Below are 14825 nucleotides of genomic sequence, written 5' to 3' on the forward strand. Positions count from 1 at the left end.
AGAATGCTCTTTTGTGGAAGAATTGGTTCTACTACTCTTGAAGCTTTGATACATCCAGTCATGTGCTATGCCCTAGGCATTCTCACTTGCTTCCTTATCCCCATCAGTGAGTGCACTTAATGTGTAGCTCCAGAACTAAAGTGACTTGATCTCATTTTTGTTTTAGTAACATCGCTGTTTTCAAGACTATATTGTAGGCATACAGGATTTTCGCATCTCAGTTGTATGACTAGCCCAAGACAGGAAATGCTCTGGAAGTGAGGGAGGGGAGACAAATCACCATTCTTAAGTGCTAATAGGTTTTTTGGACCTAGCGCCCTCTACAGTCAGAGGTGTAAAGATTGTTTTTATTTCCAAAATTAAAAAATCAGCTAGCTGCATACAACTTTAGTCACATAGAACCTGTCTGATCATCCTTCCTTCTAGAGTAAATTTCTATAGCAGAAAAATCTGCATTTTTTAGTGCTTTAGTTCTGCTTTCTTATTTGAAAGGAAGATTTTACATAGAGGAGAGAGAGAGCGTTTCCATCTACAGGTTAACTCCTCCCCAGATGGCTACAATGGTTGGAGCAGAGCTGATCTGAAGCTTCTTCTGGGTCTGCCACGTAGGTACAGGGTGCCAGAGATCTGACCCATCTTCTGCTGCTTTCCCAGGCCACAAGCAGAGCACTGGTTCAGATATTTAATGACTAGAACTGGCAGGCAGGCACTGCAAGCAAAGATTAGCCAGCTGAGCCACTATGTAGTCTCCCCCACTTTGCTTTCTGACAGACTGAAAAACTGGCTGAGTCCTGTGTCACTTTCACATGTTCACTTTTGCGGTGGGGAAGGCCTGGATAACACCTAAATATGGACTATTTTGCATTTTATAAATGATTACCAATGTGAGAACTACAAAGAAAGGGAAGTTGGATGCTATATCCATTCATACACACTAAAGATGTATCTTAAAAAGTTAACAGTAATACCTTCAAATTTAGTGCAGTTCAATTTAGTTATCAACAATAAAATTCTCAAAAACTATGTTGCCAGAAAGAATCTCTGGCTCTTTCAACAGAAATAAATTCTCAAATGAGTCCATCAAAAAGTTTTCTAGATGACAGAGCAAATGCTAACAGTAGCATTACACAATCACAAGTGAGGGTGTGCATTTTGTAAACGTGAAGCAGAAATTTCAAACCTGGGATCCACAGACTTGTTTAGGGGTTCAACTTGATCTAATAAAGGCTTGTACGAAATCAGTGAGCCACTCAGGACACACATGGATGTGAGTATATGCAAAATGGGGCAAGCAAATCAAGTTGATGAAAACACTCACTTCTGCATTAAGTTTAACGGCACTCACTTTGAAAGCACAAATATACTTCCTGAATACAAAGGGAAATTATGCTGCCAAAAATCTATGAAAGTAATTTTATTCTCCCTTAGTATACACATAAGTTTTTTGTTTTCTCTTATTTGTGAGATGAGCTTATGGCAATTAATACACCAAAGTCAATGATCAGAGAATTTACTTAACCTGTGATGTCAGCATTATACAATCCTGGAACACTAGGACCATGAGCGCCTGGTGTGCCAGGCTGCCTCAGGCTCTGGTTAACTGAATTGTAAGAGCTGGAAGTAGAAGGTTCCTCAGCTTAAGCTTTTTGGCCCACAGACTCTTCACAGTGTGGCAAAGTCTAAAGGACCCTAGACACAGTAATGTGCTTTCTAAAAACAGTACATATCTAGCCATACCACAATAACTGAAATAATAAGCTTACACATACAGCTATAACTGTATTGTGACGCAAAACATCATTTCCATGAACAAAGTCATAAGGTATCACACTGATAACTTTTCAAAAATTACAGTTTGGTTAGACATTAATTTAAAAATGTAATTTTGTTTTATTTCTGAAAATGTATTTTTCTCTCTCCTAAGTTTCTCTCCAAGTTCATGGGATTTTCTAAATCCCATGCATGTTAAGGAACAATTTGCATACCCCTAGCTTAAAACTCCCTCTTGGGAGGAAGCAGAAGAAAAAAAGTTAAAGCAGGGTATTTGTAAAGGATGAACCAATCACAGGGAAGGCATTTTCAACCAGGTCACAATGCCAGTCCTTTTTGAGGAGTTTCTTCATTGTGTGAAGACTGCTTCTGTGATCCAACCAGACTCAATGGTAGCAGGAATTCTTGTGATTAGCACTAGATAACGTGGGCCCCCGAGGGGCTGGGTCCTGCTGCAGAGGAGAAGGGCACAGCTGGTCTCACCTATTGCCAGATGGGACTCCATCTTCTCAGGGTGGGGTCTGGGATCCTGGAACACCACTCACCACTTCCCAAGACTGCTACTGTTTTAACTCCTTCTCTATGGTGTGGAGCTCAAAACATGTCACCTATATTAGTCTCTCTGACACATGGATCCACTATAATTATCTCCTACAACCCACTGCCCCAAAAGAAATAACTGTTAAATTAAGGGAAGTATTTAGCACATAGAACTTAAGAGGGAAACCAGCACAAGGTAAGGTTGACTGGAGAGGGGGTTGTATGACAACTCTAGCAGGCATCCAGGCTGCAGAGGAAACCATAATGTAAATGGAAAAGCAGTGGGAATGGGGACTGGAATGTAAGAGATGACAAAGGGGGAAAGGAATTAGCACCTTACTGCTGCGGCAGGGCCAGGGGGCCCTCCAGGAAAGGGCAGAGGCCATTACAAGTCTGGGGGAGGAAGGGAAGTCAAGAACAAAGATGGTGACCAGGAAAGCAGAGTAGGCAACCCCCATCCTCAAGGAAGCTAGAATTTGGACTCTGGTTACAGCTAGATCAGATTTGGAAGCAAGCCAATCAAGTAATCCCCCCCCCAATCAGTAGGAATAGCAAAGCTCTCCAACAAAGAGAAAAGACACCAAGAGAAATACACCAATTTAAGAGCAGAATATTTAAATACTCCAAATACTAATGTCCATTTCATGAAATGCTAAAACAATTCACAACTTAAGTCTTAAGAGGAGCACCTTGATACATTTAAACACATTTCTCAAAAAAGATGGGTCTTAGTCTTAATACCATTATTGTATAAAAACAAGCTTTAATTTGGCCTGCCTTTTTAACTGTACTTCTCTATATGAAGGTATTCTAGTAAATACATTAAGAATGGATGGTAGAATTAAAGGCACACTCAAATTACAGCTATTTACAAACCACCAGGGAATTAACAGAAACAGGTTGTTATTATAGCAGAATGGACAACTAAACATCAGATGTGCTTAATACAAGTACAAACCACTACCCTGGAATTAAACTTGGCCTCTCCTCTCAGCTCACCACCTAGAAATCAACCCTGAGCTGACCCAAGTTGGAAGAGAAGTCTTCAGTGCAACTACCTAATTTAGCTGGGAAACATACGGGGTAGGCTGACAGGTTAAACCATCAGAATCCCCAAGGTAGGAAACTGATCTGCTTCCATCAACAAATAAACTGCATGACATCCAACTGTTTCGATCCCAAGCAAAATCAACTCATGATTTAAAAGCAACTTAGAAAAATCCAAAGACTGACTGGATTGTGGTAAGATAATAGCAACTGTAATTATGGCTCTTACAGAGTTAAACATTTCCCTTTCAGACAAATTCTGAAATAACATTTATTGATGAAATAACTTCCTACTATTTGCATAGACAATAATCTAATAGAGGCTGAAAAAAGATAAAACATCAGTGGGCAACTGTGTTTGTTTAAAACTAAAAAAACATTGCACACCACCTTCAGTATCACCCCCCCCACACACACAGAACAGAAATGGCTGTGAACTTTATTTGCAAGCTTTAAGCGCTGAGCAGCCCTATTCAGTCACATAACCTCTTGGTGTGCCCACTGGTTAAATGGAGGTAAACACCACCCAATAAGCAAATATCAAGCTAAAAAGCTAGTTGATACCCTTAAGGCCTCTGGCCTCCCCATCTGTCACTCCCTCTCTTCCAGCCTCTCAGGGTCCATCTCGGCCAGCACTGAGGCCTCCCCCCACTCCAGCCGCCATCTTGGGCCAGTTTTTCGCCCTGTGCCCAGAATGACCTTCTCATTCTCTGCCCTTTATGCTTTGGCTGGGTGACCTTCCTGCCTTCAGTTCCTGCACTGCACCTTGTACTGCAGCTTGAACATTCCTGCCCTCCGCATGCTCTTTCTGCCACCTAGCTGGCTCCTTCAAAACCGTGACTCAAGTGGCAAATCCCAGAGACTTACCCAGATGGTTTGAGTGTCTTCTCACACCTAACCATACAGCATGTGTTCCCATAGGAACCTACAACTGTCCCCATCATAATCTCAACACCTGTTCATAAAAGGTACTTATTGTGATGATCATATGTCTATCTGTCCTCTAGTTAAGACTATAAACTCCGGGAGGGCAAGTTCTGGAATTCATGCACTGCAGAATCCTTTCTTGGGGCCTGGTAGCCAACAACAAACTGCTGAGTATACAGCCCTTACAGCTTTCAGGACTGTCTCCCTCACAGCCAGGGGCTGCCTAGATCTCATGTGCAATACAGACAGCCTTGTAGACATTTGTCTTGGGAGCCGAATCCTGCGTCGGAATGCGTATTATGCAGTGAACTGAAAACACGATGGGAATGAAGGGCATCGGTGCTGCAAAGTTATTGACCTCAAAAAATCTATTTTCAGTTTGAGAATGATCTGTATATCCAAGTACAACTTCAGAGAAAGTCAGGAGGGACAAACTGACACAAAATGGAAGTCAGCAGACACGCACAATTTTCACCCATCATTAGTCGGGCTTCAGATCACAGTGTCAAATCACTTACTCTGCGGCCTCAATTTCATCGTTTAAGCCCCATCTCAGCCCTACCCCAATATGCCCTAACATTTAACAGGCCAACACAGGAGGAAAGCGAAACACCAACCAGTTGGTCTCATCCCACCAGGAGAGGATCTTTTTTTTTTTTTTTTTGCCTTGCAATCTGTTTAAGGACAACACAGCCTCTTATGTTAAGCTTACAACTAAACCCTTAAACCTGTTCACCTGTAAAAACCTCACGAACTGCTGCTCAGAACATTAACTTCCATTTTAACAAGGGTCACTGCAATCTAATAAAACAGCAGCACCTATTTAAACCCAGGATGAATTACTGATGTTATTCTTCAGTTTTAGTTAGAGTCTCACTCACTCCCAGTTTTAGGGCTTCCTGTCTTGAATTCTTGACTATTTCTGAAGGTAAAGTTGTATGCAGCTTGCACGTGAGCGTATTATTTAACAGCAAGCTTAAGAAAAAATAAAAAGCCTGAAGACTCTTCTGTTACATCTCACTGGCCCGAAAGCTTTAGTCTCAGAGTGTTGGTGGCTTAATTCCTACTCACATTTTTCCAGACTCTCACATAATTCCCAGTTCACTCCATCCCGGAATTCCAGGAGTCACTAATCCCATACACGCCTTACCCAAGGCACCGACGCCCAAGCAGGTCGCAATCGGAATGACTGGGGGTCGGGGGGAATCCAGACCTACAGTCGGTAAGCAGCCTGAACACATTTTGCTGTTATCAGTGAGCCGCCGGGCTCGTAATCAACCACTGGAAACCCAGGCAAAGACTAAAGTAGTAACGCGTTTGTTTCCTGGTTTCGATGAGTGGCACACTCGTTTTAACAACTGCCTGTCGCACCAAATATGTCACGTCAATGAAACCGAACGAAAACGCACGTGGAAACCAGGAGTCTTGGAACAAAAAAAAAAAAGAAGAAGAAACGTGCCTCCTTCTAGACTTCACCACGCAGGGCCGCCTGAGGCGCTGGGCCCAGGGCGCCGCGGGCGGCCACGGGTCGAAGCACTGAGACCCCGGCCAGCGCCCACCCGGGGCCAGCGCCCACCCGGAGCCGGCTGCCTTGCCCATCCCCTTCCGCCAGGTCCACGCGGAACCCGGCCGGCGCGCGCCCCAGCTGCGGGGAGGTAGCCCCGCGCCCCGCGCCCGCCACTCAGCAGGTGGGACATGGAGGGCAGGCCGGGGAGCCTGGGGCGGGCATGCCACGACTCCAAAATAACGCCCGCCCCAGCGCCTTTCCAGTCGGCAGAGGAGGCACCGGAGTCCGGGCGCACCACGTGAGTCGGCCCCCACGGCGTGCCTTTCCCGGACCAAGCATCTCTCCAGGAGCCTAGAGCGCTTCCAGAGATGATCAGAGGCGGGGAAAAGCGACTTCCCCAAGGTCACCTGGCACCACGACCCAACTCCTCGGCCAGGCCGGTGGCCGGATCCGGACTACGAAGCCAGCGGCTCAGATGCACAGATGTCCCCCCAACGCCTCAAGGTCCCCTTCAGCATCGCTGCGCTCCGGAGCCAGCGGCCGCCCGCGGCCACGATGCCCTCGGTCCCGCCGCATCCACGTCCCCAGTCCAGCAAAGGCTCTACTACGCCCGGTGGGTGGGTGGGGGGCTGCCCTCGGACCCCGCTAAGACAAGACGGAGCAGTGGCGCCGTCCTCCCGGAGCACCGCCAGCCGCGACCCACTAACCGTTATGCGCGCGGCTCCGAAGTGTGTGTGTGAGGCGGCGTTCCCGCGGGCCCGGCTCCCAGCGCGTCCGTCGCCCGCGCCTCGCAGGCTCGCCGCTCCGAGCACCCACGCGGCCGCCAGTCACGTAGCACCTCACCACTTTGTCTGGTGAGGCCGGCACGGCCGCCTTATAGCCCGCCGGGGCCGGAGCATGCGCACAGGGGGCGGAGCCGGGCGCCGGGCCGCCGCCCCCTCTTCCCCGCCATACATACACGCGAACGGCAGCTCGCGCCACCACACGCTCGGGGCCGCGCGCTCCCGCCCGCGCGCTCCCGTCCGCCCGCCCGCCCGCGCGCGCGCGCGCGCCGGCGCCCCCTCCCCGACACGTGACCGGCAGCGCGGCGAGCCCCGCGCGCTGCGCCCCTGCTGCGTGTGGCTCCGACCCGGCTCCCGCCACCTCAGGCGCCCCAGCCGGAGGACCTCACCGCCCCCTCGCGTCCGGGACTCGGATGTCGTTGTCACCTCTCAGTGTCTGACCGTGGGGTGAGGGGAGGAGGGGGGACACGGGGTCCTGAGGTGCGGGGCTGACGGGCGCGCGGGGAGCAGGGGGAAGCGACTTGGGAAGCTGAGGGGCCCCGGGCGGCGTCGGAATGCACGCGGGTGCGGCCGGGATGGCGCCCCGAGACCGGCGCTTGGGGGCCCGGGCTGCGGAGCTCGGATGCGCCTGGCCCTTCCCGCGGCCGCGGCCGCTCGGGGCTCGCTGGCCCGGGACACTTGCCCGAAGCCCCAAGGGCTGGCGCCCGCCTCCCAGGGCACCGAACCGGAGCCGACTGAGTCGGTTTCTCAGAGCGTGGCGCTTCCTCCCCCAGAGCCTGGCCCGAGGCGTTGGCCCAGTAGTGGCTTCTAAGGCCAAATCGGGAAGAAGAGCAAGGTAAGAGGCGGGGGAGACGGCCAGGAGGAGGCAGAGGCCGCGGGCCTGTGGACACCGGATGTTTCAGGACAGGAGACACAAAAAAAAGTGTCGCGCACGCCCACGAGGTTGGGGGACCGGAGTGGGGGGCGGAGGCCGATGATGTGCAAAGCCTTTCACCTGGATGATCTCACAGCCTGCAGTGCTCTCCTGCAAAGGAGGCCTGAGGCTCAGAGAGGTGAAGTCACTTCCCAGAGGTCACTCAGCGGCCAGATCCGAATCCTAGGCCCGTTAACCGGAGGATCGCTCGAAGTCAGTAAGTTCAAGAATCCCGCAGCTCTCGTATTGGGAAGTTGCCTCCTCCTCCCCCCAAAGAGCGTGCAAGGACCCTGGGGAGACTGAGGCACAAAGAGACGGACTGTGGAGTAGCTGCTGCTGCCAGGCCCCTGGCCGCCGGCCTGGTTCCCAGGGCGACCCTGTGAGGGGGGCCCTGCACTTTCAGTTTTGCTTGAGATGGAGGAAGAGGTCCCAGGCGCTTTCCTCCTCTGTGCCTGTTTGATAGGACCACGTTTCCTGTAGCGGTTCAGCGTGTTTGAGGGAGACGGCGTGGACTCCGTGGTCTAGCCATACTTTTGTGTTTGCAGGAGATCGCACACACCGGTGGTTTGGGGCCCGCCATGCCTTAGGGGTGTCGGCTGGTTGGCAGCACCCTCGGGTTGATGGAGGCTGTGGTTTAGGTGTGATTTGGGCCAAGGCTCTTGCAGTATGGGATGGCAGTGGGAAGTGGAAGTGGAAGAGAATTCCTAGGAAATCTCAAAAGAATATTGACCGGCATAGTGAAGCTGATTCCCAGGATGGGCCTGGCAGCCGGAGCTCTTGAGTGCCAACGTTCGTAGTTGGCACCAAGTAGTACTGTGTCCTGAGGCAAGTTCCCTTCTCCCTCTGAACCCCACTCAGTAGCAGAGGGCTAATGCTTGCTTCAGGGGTTACTGTGCTGATAAGATGACTAGGTCAATCTGGGGAACTAGGTTTTCAGTGAAACTTGTGAAAGGGCCGTGGTTTGAATAGACCCCTTCTGGGCCGGTGCAATAGTGTGATGGTTAAGGTCCTCCCCTTGAACACCGGGGTCCCATAAGGGTGCCGGTTCTAATCCCAGCAGCTCCACTTCCCATCCAGCTCCCTGCTTGTGACCTGGGAAAGCAGTCGAGGACGGCCCAACGCCTTGGGACCCTGCACCTACATGTGAGATCTGGAAGAAGTTCCTGGCTCCTGGCTTTGGAATGGCGCAGCTCTGGCCGTTGTGGTCACTTGGGGAGTGAATAATCGGAGGGAAGATCTTTCTCTCTGTCTCTCCTCCTCGCTGTACGTCTGCCTTTCCAATAAAATAAGTAAATAAATAAATTTAAAAAAAAAGATTTATGAATAGACCTCTTCCAAGGTGCCAAGAGGGGCTTCAGCAGTGTGTTCACCAGAATCAGCCTTTGTGTTTCACCCTAATTTTTCAATTCTTTCTCTTAAAAATACCAATCAAATTGTAGACATTTAGGCCCTATAAAACCTGGTCTGAGGTGGCTGTTGTGGCTCTGTGGGTTAAGCTGTTGCTTGGAATGCCCACATCCCCAGAAGGCTTTTGGTTGGAGTCCCCTCCCACTGCTCTGCATTTGTCATCCAGCTTGCTGCTGATGTGCCTGAGAGGTAGCAGAAGGTGGCCCAAGTCCTTGGGTTCCTGCCACTCACATGGGAAACCTGGTTGGAGTTCCCTGGCCTGGCCCAGGCTATTGTATGTGCGGGGTGAACCAGGAACTATGAGATCTCTCTCAAATAAATAAATAAATAAGTCTTGAAAGCAAGTAAAACAAGCAGGAGGCGATGAGGAAGGATAGAAGAAAGGGAAGGTGTGAGGATGGAGGGAAAGAAAAAGGAAGGAAGAAAGGAAAAAGAAAGGGAGGGCCCGGCGTGGTGGCCTAGCAGCCGAAGTCCTCAACTTGAACGCACCAGGATCCCATATGGGCGCTGGTTCTAATCCTGGCAGCCCCACTTACCATCCAGCTCTCTGCTTGTGGCCTGGGAAGGCAGTCGAGGACGGCCCAAAGCCTTGGGACCCTGTACCCACATGGGAGACCTGGAGGAAGTTCCTGGCTGCTGGTTTCAGATCACTTCAACTCTGCCTGTTGCGGCCACCTGGGGAGTGAATCATCAGGCAGATCTTCCTCTCTGTCTCTCCTCCTGTCTGTATATCTGACTTACAATAAAAATAAATAAATAAATCTTAAAAAGAAAAAAAGGAAGGCAACTTGGATCTGCCGCTAACAAGGACTTCAGTGTCATGAAAAATAGCCTTGGGAATCACAGGATGCAATCCCATAACTTTCCCCTGAGTTAGTCTGGGCAATTAATTATCTGATTTCTTCTGGACTTCAGTTTTTCATCAGGTATGTTGAAGATAGTTTACACAAGCCTGAACTGTTCTGATAATCAAATGAGATAGTGCTTGCCAAAGTTATGGGTGAAGCTTGGAAAATGCTCTACAAGTGTTCATGGATTAATAATATTATAATTCCTCTATAAAGTACATTAAGAGAAAGTCAAAAACCAGCTGTTAAGTTTCTTGACTGGAAAAGTAGAAACAGTGAGTGAGTTGATTAAAAATGATGGGATCGGGGCTGGTGCTGTTGTGTAGTAGGCTAAGCCTATGCCTTCAGCACTGGCATTCCATCTGGCCGTGGTTCGAGTCCCCCTGCGCCGCTTCAATCCAGCTCCCTACTTAATGACCCAGAAAAGCAGTGGCTGAAGGCACAAGTGATTGGGCCTTGCACCAATGTGGGAGACCCAGAGGAAGCTCCTGGTTTTGGGTCAGCTCAACTTCCACCACTGGGGCATGAACCAATAAATGGAAGATTCTCCCCCTCTGTGGGTCTCCTTTCTGTAACTACCTTTCAAATATAAATAATTTTTAAAAAATTATGAAATGCTACAGGTGAAGTTCTTGTTCTTGGGACCAAAGTTGGGATACAGTAGGTTAAGTCACTATCTGCAGTTTTAAAATCTCCATTTTAAAACAGGTTTGATTCCTGGCTGTGCCACTTCTGATCCAGTTCCCTGGTGATGGGTCTGGAAAGGCAACAAAAGCCATCCTTAGTATTTGGGACCCTGCCACCCACTGGATGGCGTTCCTGGCTCTGGCCTGGCCCAGCCTCAGCTGTTGTGACCACTTGAGGAATGAGCTAGTCGGTAGAAGATCTCTTTCTCTTTCTATCCCCTCTCTGTAGCTGTGCCTTTCAAATAAATTAATTAATAAACAAGAAAAATCTTGCCCTTACAGATTTTTTTTCTCTGATGTCACAAGACACTGAAGAAATAAATTGGCAGATTTACTCAGAAATTAAGAGCTGGTGAAGATTGACCAGGCAGCACAGTCCTCACAAGCGGAATCACTTCTGGTCATGACTGGCTTGACCAGAAGATAAAAAACTCCAGTATTCCAACTTCTCCAGCGCAAGCCAGAGAAAGCTAGATGCTGGCCTACTGGCTTTTCACGTTTATGACAGGACTCCCAGGATTCAGCACTTGGGTCGTTAGGGTTAACAGGCTGCGTGATGCTCTTGGAATCCACCTCAGGGACCTTCTGTATTGGACTGTTGTTTGCAAGCTTGTTGCATGGACAAAACTTTTAGAGATTCCAAGTAAAAGTTGTAACTTCAGATATTCATGATGGAATAAAAATGCAAATGTAAAATCTTAAATGTTAACAATATAGGTTAACAATATAGGTGCTCTTAAAGCTGAATAAGTTACTCAGTGACTTTTCCTGGAAGAGGAGAAAAATAAAATTTGCAGTGTGTTTTGTGTAAAATCCACCTGCTTCACTTGGGTGGCCTCCATTACCTCATCATTTTGGTATAGGAAATAGGAAGGTGCTGTCATCCCCACGTCACTAATAAACAGTAGAGGGGAGGAATCTCTTTAAACACATTTGGTCAGTTAAGAGCACACTCAATTCATAATCATTTACTAGGGGTTATGGGAAATGAAATTTGTTTTTTAGACCCACATATAAAGTAAAGCTTTGCTAATTTCATATGTCAAGTGGAGTCTACTGGCTTCCCAAAGCCTGGGTCTGTATCTAAGGTGAACTTGTCATTTTGTAAAGAACAACCTAGTGTGGGGAAGAAACACTCCAGACCCCGCCCTGGCCACGCCCTGTCACTTGCCAGCTTCCCCTTCATGTTTTGACCCTTTGCTTACTTCACCAGACTCTACCAGTCTGGCATCCTAATCAGTTGCTTCTCAGACTCCCTGGCAGTGTGAGATAACTTGGTCAAAACATTTTGGTAGAAAACAAATTGCTTGCAATAAAAACTTCACTATAGGTTAGTAAAAAATTACTACCAGGTTTTTGGTTGTTTTTATTTGTTTTCTTTGTATTTTTAGTAGCCAAGGATTCCCTTTATTGCTTTTCTTGGGGTCCTTGAAGTATTTTTTTGTGTGCACATGCAAGGTTTCTGTGAAGTATAATTTAAAAATTTATATTGCTGAAAAAATACTTGAAATCCATGAGGTTTCTTTACAATACGAATGTCCTATGAACTTTGAAGATACTGTACATACACTTTAAAACTTTTGTACCAAAATAAAGTTTTAATTTCATTTTCTACTTTTTCAAGTACACTTGTACTTATGAATTATGCAGGAACTCATGCATACTGCTTTCTACATTGTTTAATATTTGCAATAGCTTGATAGTATGGAAGGACCTTTTAAAGTATTTAAAATTTACTTACTTGTAAAGTAGAGCAATAAAGAGGGAAAGAGAGAAAGGTCTCCCATATGCTATTTCATTTCCCAAATGGCCTCATGGGCCAGGGCTGGTCCGGTCCTAAGATAGGAGTCCAGAATTCCATCCAGTTGGCACTCTTGCAATAGGATACCAACCTCCACATTGTATTAAGGCTAAAAATTTATTTTAAAAACAGGAAAGTTGAAAGTCTGAAAATAAAAAGCAGAAACTAACAGTAATGTTGAAGACTTTCAAGATGGCAAAGCAGTTCACATGGAAATAAGTAGCTGAGTCTATTCGTTTTTGACCTATTTATCCTCCAATTCAGTTGCTTTGCAGCCACATCACCTGTCTGTGGCTGTCCAATCCCCAGAGCTTGGTTCTGTGCTTTGATAGGCCTCATCTGCTCCTCTCTGCTAGCACAGGGCAGTTTAGGCCCAGACTTTTTCTAACTTCGATCTTATGTCCTTGGGATCTTGCCTAGTAAATATCTGTTCTGTACATGAGCCTGCATTTTTGCCAGACCAGTTTTCTAAAGTCCTGACCCTGAGCCTCTTCCGCTTTCCCCTCCCTTCCTGATCTAAGTATTTTAGGCAGGCAGAATGAGGAAGGGGAGGTGCTGTGAGAGAGGTATAACTGCTCGATGACAGCTCAGTTTTTGCCCTGCATTTCTAAGCACTTCCCATGTATTAACTCATGAACTCACTAAAATGCCGTACTAAATAATGCTTGTTCTGCAGTCAGATACCGCTGCAGTGTCTGTCCTCAAGGTCACACAACCAATACAGTCATGTCATCTTCACCAAAATGCGGGTAGGAGAGATCATTTATTGCCATTGCCCACGTAAGAGATTTATGTATGGATTTGAAACCATTCGGACTTTAAAATGCTTTGCTTTAGGTTCCCTTTGCCCTTGGTAGCACCAAAGAACTATTATAAGAACTGTTGGCCCTGAAAACTTCCTTTAAAACCAGAAAGTGCGCTGCAGGGACCTGCCCACTGCTTATCTGAATTTTGGGTGGTTGTAAGCCTCTGGACAACTAATTTGAGAGCTGTTAGGGCTTTTTTTTTTCCCAGCAGCTTAATTTTTTTTTAAAGATTTATTTTTATTATTTTTTTATTGGAAAGGCGGATATACAAAGAGGAGAGACAGAGAGGAAGATCTTCCATCCGATGATTCACTCCCCAAGTGAGCCGCAACGGCCAATGCTATGCCGGTCCAAAGCCAGGAGCCTCTTCCGGGTCTCCCACGAGGGTGCAGGGTCCCAAAGCTTTGGGCCGTCCTCGACTACTTTCCCGGGCCACAGGCAGGGAGCTGGAAGGGAAGCGGGGCTGCTGGGATTAGAACCGGCGCCCATATGGGATCCCGGGCGTGCAAGGCGAGGACCTTAACCACTTGTGCCACCGCGCTGGGCCCCCAGCAGCTTAATTTTAAGATCACCTATAACCTCTAGAAGCAGGTGAGGTGTCTGTATTCAGTGCTGTGAGACTTTGTAAGAACTAGGTCTTTTTTTTTTTTTAATAATCTCATGTAGTTGATTAGGGTACAAAGGGTCAAGGGCTACAGGAAAGTGGGTAAGACCATTGTTTTCACACTAATATCATTATTTTCCCCCTGTATCTGGGGTCAGGGGAGAAACAAAGGGAGAAGCCCCACTCAGCCTCCCACCCATCCCAGGTCCCCGATGTGGGGCATTCTCTGAGGGTCCTGCTCAAGCAGCTTTGATAGTTCTGAATTGCTGCTAATCTCGCTGTTCCAAGCATGGTGAAATCTATTCAGAATCCACTGGCTGACATAGTCTTCATGGTTGGGGTTCTGAGATCAGCAAAGAACTAGGTTTTAAAGACCATCAGTTAGTAGCAGCAGACAGTGGGATTCCTGAGCAGCCAGGTATCAAAACCAGGGTGACTGGTGGGGGTGTATGCGTGCCTTGAGGGAAGCCTCACAGATCCTAATGACCGGGTGTATAGCTCTGCCTTTCTGGGGAGCTGGATCTGGGTATTTTACCTGGACCTAGATACTAATGAACCAGGTGAAGCTTAAAGAAAACACAAGAGGGCCCTTGCGTGGTAGCCTAGTGGCGAAAGTCCTTGCCTTGCATGTGCCAGGATCCTACTGGGGCACTGGATCGTGTCTCAGATGTTCCACTTCCCATCCAGCTTCCTGCTGGTGGCCTGGAAAAGCAGTCGAGGACCGCCCAAAGCCTTGGGGTCCTGCACCTGCGTGGAAGACCCGGAAGAAGCTCCTGGCTCCTGGCTTTGCAGCAGCTCAGCTCTGACCATTGTAGCCACCTGGGAATTGAACCAGCAGGTGGAAGATCTTTCTGTCTGTCCTCTCTGAAGATCTGAGTTTCCAATAAAAAAAGAAGAAGAAAGCACAGAACAGGGCCCAGCACAATGGCTCAATGGCTAATTCTTCACCTTGCAAGCACTGGACAGCAGCCAGCTTATGTCCCAGCTGCTCCATTTCTAATCTAGCTCCTGCTTATGACCTGGGAAAGCGGCAGAAGATGATCCAAAGCCTTGGGACCCTGCACCTGCATGGGAGACCCAGAAAAAGCTCCTGGCTTTGAATGGGCACAGTTCTGCTGTTGCATCTGCTTGTGGAGTGAACCAGTGGACAGAAGATCTTTCTCTGTCTCTCCTCTCTGTGAAATCTG

At 48.0% G+C, this 14825-nt stretch overlaps 1 protein-coding gene across 2 annotated transcripts in view; it reads right to left on the reverse strand.

Moving 5' to 3' along the window:
* The window catches only part of SLC16A1 (solute carrier family 16 member 1), a 31691-nt gene extending 25053 nt beyond the window's left edge, over positions 1-6638 (reverse strand). Inside the window, exon 1 of one of the 2 annotated variants that reach the window (XM_040998999.1) lies at positions 6499-6638. The gene's annotated coding sequence lies outside the window, so the exon portion shown is untranslated. Of the gene's footprint in view, positions 1-5434; positions 5679-6498 lie in introns of those variants that run through there. The other variant, XM_040999001.1, reaches the window with a different exon arrangement.
* Between the last annotated feature and the right edge of the window lie 8187 nt (positions 6639-14825).

Source organism: Ochotona curzoniae, unplaced genomic scaffold (genome assembly GCF_017591425.1).
Source record: "Ochotona curzoniae isolate NIBS_2020 unplaced genomic scaffold, NIBS_Ocur_1.0 scaffold_1037, whole genome shotgun sequence".
Taxonomy (NCBI): domain Eukaryota; kingdom Metazoa; phylum Chordata; class Mammalia; order Lagomorpha; family Ochotonidae; genus Ochotona; species Ochotona curzoniae.